The 8109-nt window shown below is 44.0% G+C and overlaps 4 non-coding genes across 4 annotated transcripts; all 4 read left to right on the top strand.

Annotated features, from left to right (window-relative positions):
* The first annotated feature begins 1002 nt into the window (after positions 1-1002).
* trnas-aga (transfer RNA serine (anticodon AGA)) lies at positions 1003-1083 on the top strand. Its single transcript has one exon. It is a non-coding gene; the product is annotated as a tRNA-Ser (tRNA).
* A 1897-nt stretch (positions 1084-2980) lies between these two features.
* trnas-aga (transfer RNA serine (anticodon AGA)) lies at positions 2981-3061 on the top strand. Its single transcript has one exon. It is a non-coding gene; the product is annotated as a tRNA-Ser (tRNA).
* Positions 3062-5757: 2696 nt separating this feature from the next.
* On the top strand, positions 5758-5838 carry trnas-aga (transfer RNA serine (anticodon AGA)). The gene has a single exon. It is a non-coding gene; the product is annotated as a tRNA-Ser (tRNA).
* Positions 5839-7735: 1897 nt separating this feature from the next.
* On the top strand, positions 7736-7816 carry trnas-aga (transfer RNA serine (anticodon AGA)). The gene has a single exon. It is a non-coding gene; the product is annotated as a tRNA-Ser (tRNA).
* The last annotated feature ends 293 nt before the right edge of the window (positions 7817-8109 follow it).

Genomic DNA, 8109 nt, shown 5'->3' with positions numbered 1-8109 from the left:
AACATTGGAAACATTCTTTCTGCATCTAACCTGTCTAAACCCGTCAGAATTTTAAACGTTTCTATGAGGTCCCCTCTCATTCTTCTGAACTCCAGTGAATACAAGCCCAGTTGATCCAATCTTTCTTGATAGGTCAGTCCCGCCATCCCGGGAATCAGTCTGGTGAACCTTCGCTGCACTCCCTCAATAGCAAGAATGTCCTTCCTCAAGTTAGGAGACCAAAACTGTACAGAATACTCCAGGTGTGGCCTCACCAAGGCACTGTACAACTGTAGCAACACCTCCCTGCCCCTGTATTCAAATCCCCTCGCTATGAAGGCCAACATGCCATTTGCTTTCTTAACCGCCTGCTGTACCTGCATGCTAACCTACAATGACTGATGTACCATGACACCCAGGTCTCGTTGCACCTTCCCTTTTCCTAATCTGTCACCATTCAGATAATAGTCTGTCTCTCTGTTTTTACCACCAAAGTGGATAACCTCACATTTATCCACATTATACTTCATATATTTGAGTCTTTTTCTCACTCAGTCTGCCTCTCCTTCTCAGTCTCACACTTTCTGTCTCTCGTTGTCTCTATCTCGCTGTCTGTCTCTCCCTGTTTGTCGGTTTGTCTCTGTCTCTCAATGTGTCTGTCGACTTCTCCTGGTGTCCAGATCTGTTCACAGTGACTCGATTCCTGCTCTGACAGAACTGGTACCCGTCAGTTCCTCGTTAGTATAGTGGTGAGTATCCCCGCCTGTTACGCTGGAGAACGGGGTTCAATTCCCCGACGGGGAGGCAGTTGTTTCAAGATGACGAATTTTACTTCTGTTTCTTGGAAGAGATGCATATTAAAAAGTTTTAGAGCAATATGGAACTATAAAAATACAGGTGGATGAGATTGCCTCGTCCAGATTTTTAGCAAACGGAGAATTTTTCAGGAGTCTTTGGCCGTCTGCTACACAGAGAGGGATGACTGAGTTTTTTCTGAGTAAAGTTTAAAAAGGCAGCGACACAGTAGTCGTGGCCGAGTGGTTAAGGCGATGGACTAGAAATCCATTGGGTTATCCCGCGCAGGTTCGAATGCTGCCGACTACGATTCTCAGCATTTTTCATTCCATTTCACAATTTAACCGGTTCTCTGCCAAACTGATCCTGAGATCGATGGAATAACGTCCCACACCTTTCAACTTTGACATTTTTTTCTCATTTTTATTAATCTGCAATATTCACGATACATCCGTTTCAAAAATCGCAAACATCAGTCAAAGTTGCGACAGTGATTCAGCCTGTCTATCCCTCGAGATGTCTGAGGCATCTGTGCATGCCTGTTGGTGCGTGCAAATTTTTGGTTATGTGTGTGTGGGTCTCTGTGTCTGTCTATCTATTTATATGTCTTTGTGAATATGCAACTGTCACTGGAAATCATCACCATGAATTTGGTATGTCCTGGAACTTATAAAAATGACTTGGGGAAAATAATACGGTTGTGAACTTTTGTATCGGCTTTGGTTCAGTGGCCGCATTCTCGACTGAATCGGGAGTTTGTCTGTTCAAGTCGCACTCCTGAGACTTGAGCATATCATCTTGGCTAACATTCAAGTGCAGCACTTGTGGAATTTTGCAATGTTGAAGCTGTTGACATTCGGATGAAATGTTAAGTTGAAGCTCCGTCTGCTCCCTCGGGTGGATATGAAAGTTCCCAGTGCATTATTCGAAAAAGAATAGGAGAGTTGCCCCCGTGTCAATATTACTAAAAATGTTCGTAAATGCTCACTGAAAGCCGATGTGCATCTGTTTGTATGTGGGGTTGGGGTTGAAGCCCAGATTCTCACAGAGACAGAATCCAGGTTCTCACAGGACCAGAATAGCCGAGTGGTTGAGGCGTTGTCCTTAAAACTCAATGGGTTTGTCCCGCGTGGGTTTGTCCCCCACTCCTGGTATCTCTTTAATTTAACACGGATATTCTCCCATTCTGATCAGTGAGACCGGATTTTCATCGGTTGAATCAGCAATTTTCTGTAACAATGTGACACTCTGAACCGATAATGAAATGAAATTGTGAAATGTATCTGTGTCGCTCGGTTTCTGCCTCTCTCTGTCTCTTCAGAGAGTTTTGTATGTTTGAGTCTTTGTCTCTCTCAGTCTGACTCACTCTGTCTGTCCCTGTTTCTCTGTTTGTCTCTGTCTCTCAATCTGTCTCTTTCTCACGGTGCCACGTCTGTTCCAATGGGATTCTCTCTGACTGTTTGTCTGACTGGCTCTCTCTTTCCCATCATTTCGGTCTGTCCATGTCTTTGCCTGTCTCTGTTAGTCCCTGCCTGTAAGCTGAGCAGTATTTCCATCATTTTCTGTTTTAGTCTCTATCGCTCTCTCTCTATCTGTCTCTCTCCTTGTCACTGTCTTTATCATTGTCTTTCTCTCACTCTTTCCCTCTCTCTCTTAATAGATCACACACACATCTCTGTATATGTATATATTTGAGTCTTTTTCTCACTCAGTCTGCCTCTCCTTCTCAGTCTCACACTTTCTGTCTCTCGTTGTCTCATACTCGCTGTCTGTCTCTCCCTGTTTGTCGGTTTGTCTCTGTCTCTCAATGTGTCTGTCGACTTCTCCTGTTGTCCAGTGCTGTTCACAGTGACTCGATTCCTGCTCTGACAGAGCTGGCACCCGTCAGTTCCTCGTTAGTATAGTGGTGAGTATACATGCCTGTCACGCTGGAGACCGGGGTTCAATTCCCCGACGGAGAGGCAGTTGTTTCAAGATGACGAATTTTACTTCTGTTTCAAGATGACGAATTTTACTTCTGTTTCTTGGAAGAGATGCATATTAAAAAGTTTTAGAGCAATATGGAACTATAAAAATACAGGTGGATGAGATTGCCTCGTCCAGATTTTTAGCAAACGGAGAATTTTTCAGGAGTCTTTGGCCGTCTGCTGCACAGAGATGGATGACTGAATTTTTTCTGAGTAAAGTTTAAAAAGGCAGCAACACAGTAGTCGTGGCCGAGTGGTTAAGGCGATGGACTAGAAATCCATTGGGTTATCCCGCGCAGGTTCGAATCCTGCCGACTACGATTCTCAGCATTTTTCATTCCATTTCACAATTTAACCGGTTCTCTGCCAAACTGATCCTGAGATAGATGGAATAACGTCCCACACCTTTCAACTTTGACATTTTTTTTCTCATTTTTATTAATCTGCAATATTCACGATACATCCGTTTCAAAAATCGCAAACATCAGTCAAAGTTGCGACAGTGATTCAGCCTATCTATCCCTCGAGATGTCTGAGGCATCTGTGCATGCCTGTTGGTGCGTGCAAATTTTTGGTTATGTGTGTGTGGGTCTCTGTGTCTGTCTATCTATTTATATGTCTTTGTGAATATGCAACTGTCACTGGAAATCATCACCATGAATTTGGTATGTCCTGGAACTGATAAAAACGACTTGGGGAAAATAATACGGTTGTGAACTTTTGTATCGGCTTTGGTTCAGTGGCCGCATTCTCGACTGAATCGGGAGTTTGTCTGTTCAAGTCGCACTCCTGAGACTTGAGCATATCATCTTGGCTAACACTCAAGTGCAGCACTTGGGGAATTTTGTAATGTTGAAGCTGTTGACTTTCGGATGAAATGTTAAATTGAAGCTCCGTCTGCACCCTCGGGTGGATATGAAAGTTCCCAGTGCATTACTCGAAAAAGAATAGGAGAGTTGCCCCCGTGTCAATATTACTAAAAATGTTCGTAAATGCTCACTGAAAGCCGATGTGCATGTGTTTGTATGTGGGGTTGGGGTTGAAACCCAGATTCTCACAGAGACAGAATCCAGGTTCTCACAGGACCAGAATAGCCGAGTGGTTAAGGCGTTGGCCTTAAATTCAATGGGTTTGGCCCGCGTGGGTTCGTCCCCCACTCCTGGTATCTTTCTAATTTAACACGGATATCCTCCCATTCTGATCAGTGAGACCGGATTGTCATCGGTTGAGTCAGCAATTTTCTGTAACAATGTGACACTCTGAACCGATAATGAAATGAAATTGTGAAATGTATCTGTGTAGCTCGGTTTCTGCCTCTCTCTCTCTCTCTTCAGAGAGTTTTGTATGTTTGAGTCTTTGTCTCTCTCAGTCTGACTCACTCTGTCTGTCCCTGTTTGTCTCTGTCTCTCAATCTGTCTCTTTCTCACGGTGCCACGTCTGTTCCAATGGGATTCTCTCAGACTCTTTGTCTGACTGGCTCTCTCTTTCCCATCATTTCGGTCTGTCCATGTCTTTGCCTGTCTCTGTTAGTCCCTGCCTGTAAGCTGTGAACTATTTCCATCATTTTCTGTTTTAGTCTCTGTCGCTCTCTCTCTATCTGTCTCTCTCCGCATCACTGTCTTTATCATTGTCTTTCTCTCACTTCTTCCCTCTCTCCCTTAATAGATCACACACAAATCTCTGTAAATGTATAGAAACATAGAAACATAGAAAATAGGTGCAGGAGCAGGCCATTCAGCCCTTCTAGCCTGCACGCCATTCAATGAGTTCATGGCTGAACATGAAACTTCAGTACCCCCTTCCTGCTTTCTCGCCATAACCCTTGATCACCCGAGTAGTAAGGACTTCATCTAACTCCCTTTTGAATATATTTAGTGAATTGGCCTCAACTACTTTCTGTGGTAGAGAATTCCACAGGTTCACCACTGTCTGGGTGAAGAAGTTTCTCCTCATCTCGGTCCTAAATGGCTTACCCCTTATCCTCAGACTGTGACCCCTGGTTCTGGACTTCCCCAACATTGGAAACATTCTTTCTGCATCTAACCTGTCTAAACCCGTCAGAATTTTAAACGTTTCTATGAGGTCCCCTCTCATTCTTCTGAACTCCAGTGAATACAAGCCCAGTTGATCCAATCTTTCTTGATAGGTCAGTCCCGCCATCCCGGGAATCAGTCTGGTGAACCTTCGCTGCACTCCCTCAATAGCAAGAATGTCCTTCCTCAAGTTAGGAGACCAAAACTGTACAGAATACTCCAGGTGTGGCCTCACCAAGGCACTGTACAACTGTAGCAACACCTCCCTGCCCCTGTATTCAAATCCCCTCGCTATGAAGGCCAACATGCCATTTGCTTTCTTAACCGCCTGCTGTACCTGCATGCTAACCTACAATGACTGATGTACCATGACACCCAGGTCTCGTTGCACCTTCCCTTTTCCTAATCTGTCACCATTCAGATAATAGTCTGTCTCTCTGTTTTTACCACCAAAGCGGATAACCTCACATTTATCCACATTATACTTCATATATTTGAGTCTTTTTCTCACTCAGTCTGCCTCTCCTTCTCAGTCTCACACTTTCTGTCTCTCGTTGTCTCTATCTCGCTGTCTGTCTCTCCCTGTTTGTCGGTTTGTCTCTGTCTCTCAATGTGTCTGTCGACTTCTCCTGGTGTCCAGATCTGTTCACAGTGACTCGATTCCTGCTCTGACAGAACTGGTACCCGTCAGTTCCTCGTTAGTATAGTGGTGAGTATCCCCGCCTGTTACGCTGGAGAACGGGGTTCAATTCCCCGACGGGGAGGCAGTTGTTTCAAGATGACGAATTTTACTTCTGTTTCTTGGAAGAGATGCATATTAAAAAGTTTTAGAGCAATATGGAACTATAAAAATACAGGTGGATGAGATTGCCTCGTCCAGATTTTTAGCAAACGGAGAATTTTTCAGGAGTCTTTGGCCGTCTGCTACACAGAGAGGGATGACTGAGTTTTTTCTGAGTAAAGTTTAAAAAGGCAGCGACACAGTAGTCGTGGCCGAGTGGTTAAGGCGATGGACTAGAAATCCATTGGGTTATCCCGCGCAGGTTCGAATGCTGCCGACTACGATTCTCAGCATTTTTCATTCCATTTCACAATTTAACCGGTTCTCTGCCAAACTGATCCTGAGATCGATGGAATAACGTCCCACACCTTTCAACTTTGACATTTTTTTCTCATTTTTATTAATCTGCAATATTCACGATACATCCGTTTCAAAAATCGCAAACATCAGTCAAAGTTGCGACAGTGATTCAGCCTGTCTATCCCTCGAGATGTCTGAGGCATCTGTGCATGCCTGTTGGTGCGTGCAAATTTTTGGTTATGTGTGTGTGGGTCTCTGTGTCTGTCTATCTATTTATATGTCTTTGTGAATATGCAACTGTCACTGGAAATCATCACCATGAATTTGGTATGTCCTGGAACTTATAAAAATGACTTGGGGAAAATAATACGGTTGTGAACTTTTGTATCGGCTTTGGTTCAGTGGCCGCATTCTCGACTGAATCGGGAGTTTGTCTGTTCAAGTCGCACTCCTGAGACTTGAGCATATCATCTTGGCTAACATTCAAGTGCAGCACTTGTGGAATTTTGCAATGTTGAAGCTGTTGACATTCGGATGAAATGTTAAGTTGAAGCTCCGTCTGCTCCCTCGGGTGGATATGAAAGTTCCCAGTGCATTATTCGAAAAAGAATAGGAGAGTTGCCCCCGTGTCAATATTACTAAAAATGTTCGTAAATGCTCACTGAAAGCCGATGTGCATCTGTTTGTATGTGGGGTTGGGGTTGAAGCCCAGATTCTCACAGAGACAGAATCCAGGTTCTCACAGGACCAGAATAGCCGAGTGGTTGAGGCGTTGTCCTTAAAACTCAATGGGTTTGTCCCGCGTGGGTTTGTCCCCCACTCCTGGTATCTCTTTAATTTAACACGGATATTCTCCCATTCTGATCAGTGAGACCGGATTTTCATCGGTTGAATCAGCAATTTTCTGTAACAATGTGACACTCTGAACCGATAATGAAATGAAATTGTGAAATGTATCTGTGTCGCTCGGTTTCTGCCTCTCTCTGTCTCTTCAGAGAGTTTTGTATGTTTGAGTCTTTGTCTCTCTCAGTCTGACTCACTCTGTCTGTCCCTGTTTCTCTGTTTGTCTCTGTCTCTCAATCTGTCTCTTTCTCACGGTGCCACGTCTGTTCCAATGGGATTCTCTCTGACTGTTTGTCTGACTGGCTCTCTCTTTCCCATCATTTCGGTCTGTCCATGTCTTTGCCTGTCTCTGTTAGTCCCTGCCTGTAAGCTGAGCAGTATTTCCATCATTTTCTGTTTTAGTCTCTATCGCTCTCTCTCTATCTGTCTCTCTCCTTGTCACTGTCTTTATCATTGTCTTTCTCTCACTCTTTCCCTCTCTCTCTTAATAGATCACACACACATCTCTGTATATGTATATATTTGAGTCTTTTTCTCACTCAGTCTGCCTCTCCTTCTCAGTCTCACACTTTCTGTCTCTCGTTGTCTCATACTCGCTGTCTGTCTCTCCCTGTTTGTCGGTTTGTCTCTGTCTCTCAATGTGTCTGTCGACTTCTCCTGTTGTCCAGTGCTGTTCACAGTGACTCGATTCCTGCTCTGACAGAGCTGGCACCCGTCAGTTCCTCGTTAGTATAGTGGTGAGTATACATGCCTGTCACGCTGGAGACCGGGGTTCAATTCCCCGACGGAGAGGCAGTTGTTTCAAGATGACGAATTTTACTTCTGTTTCAAGATGACGAATTTTACTTCTGTTTCTTGGAAGAGATGCATATTAAAAAGTTTTAGAGCAATATGGAACTATAAAAATACAGGTGGATGAGATTGCCTCGTCCAGATTTTTAGCAAACGGAGAATTTTTCAGGAGTCTTTGGCCGTCTGCTGCACAGAGATGGATGACTGAATTTTTTCTGAGTAAAGTTTAAAAAGGCAGCAACACAGTAGTCGTGGCCGAGTGGTTAAGGCGATGGACTAGAAATCCATTGGGTTATCCCGCGCAGGTTCGAATCCTGCCGACTACGATTCTCAGCATTTTTCATTCCATTTCACAATTTAACCGGTTCTCTGCCAAACTGATCCTGAGATAGATGGAATAACGTCCCACACCTTTCAACTTTGACATTTTTTTTCTCATTTTTATTAATCTGCAATATTCACGATACATCCGTTTCAAAAATCGCAAACATCAGTCAAAGTTGCGACAGTGATTCAGCCTATCTATCCCTCGAGATGTCTGAGGCATCTGTGCATGCCTGTTGGTGCGTGCAAATTTTTGGTTATGTGTGTGTGGGTCTCTGTGTCTGTCTATCTATTT

The sequence above is a fragment of the Pristiophorus japonicus genome, chromosome 23 (genome assembly GCF_044704955.1).
Source record: "Pristiophorus japonicus isolate sPriJap1 chromosome 23, sPriJap1.hap1, whole genome shotgun sequence".
In the NCBI taxonomy this organism is placed as follows: Eukaryota; Metazoa; Chordata; class Chondrichthyes; family Pristiophoridae; genus Pristiophorus; species Pristiophorus japonicus.
Note: the sequence above shows the minus strand (reverse complement) of the source record. Positions and strands in the feature narration are given on the sequence as shown.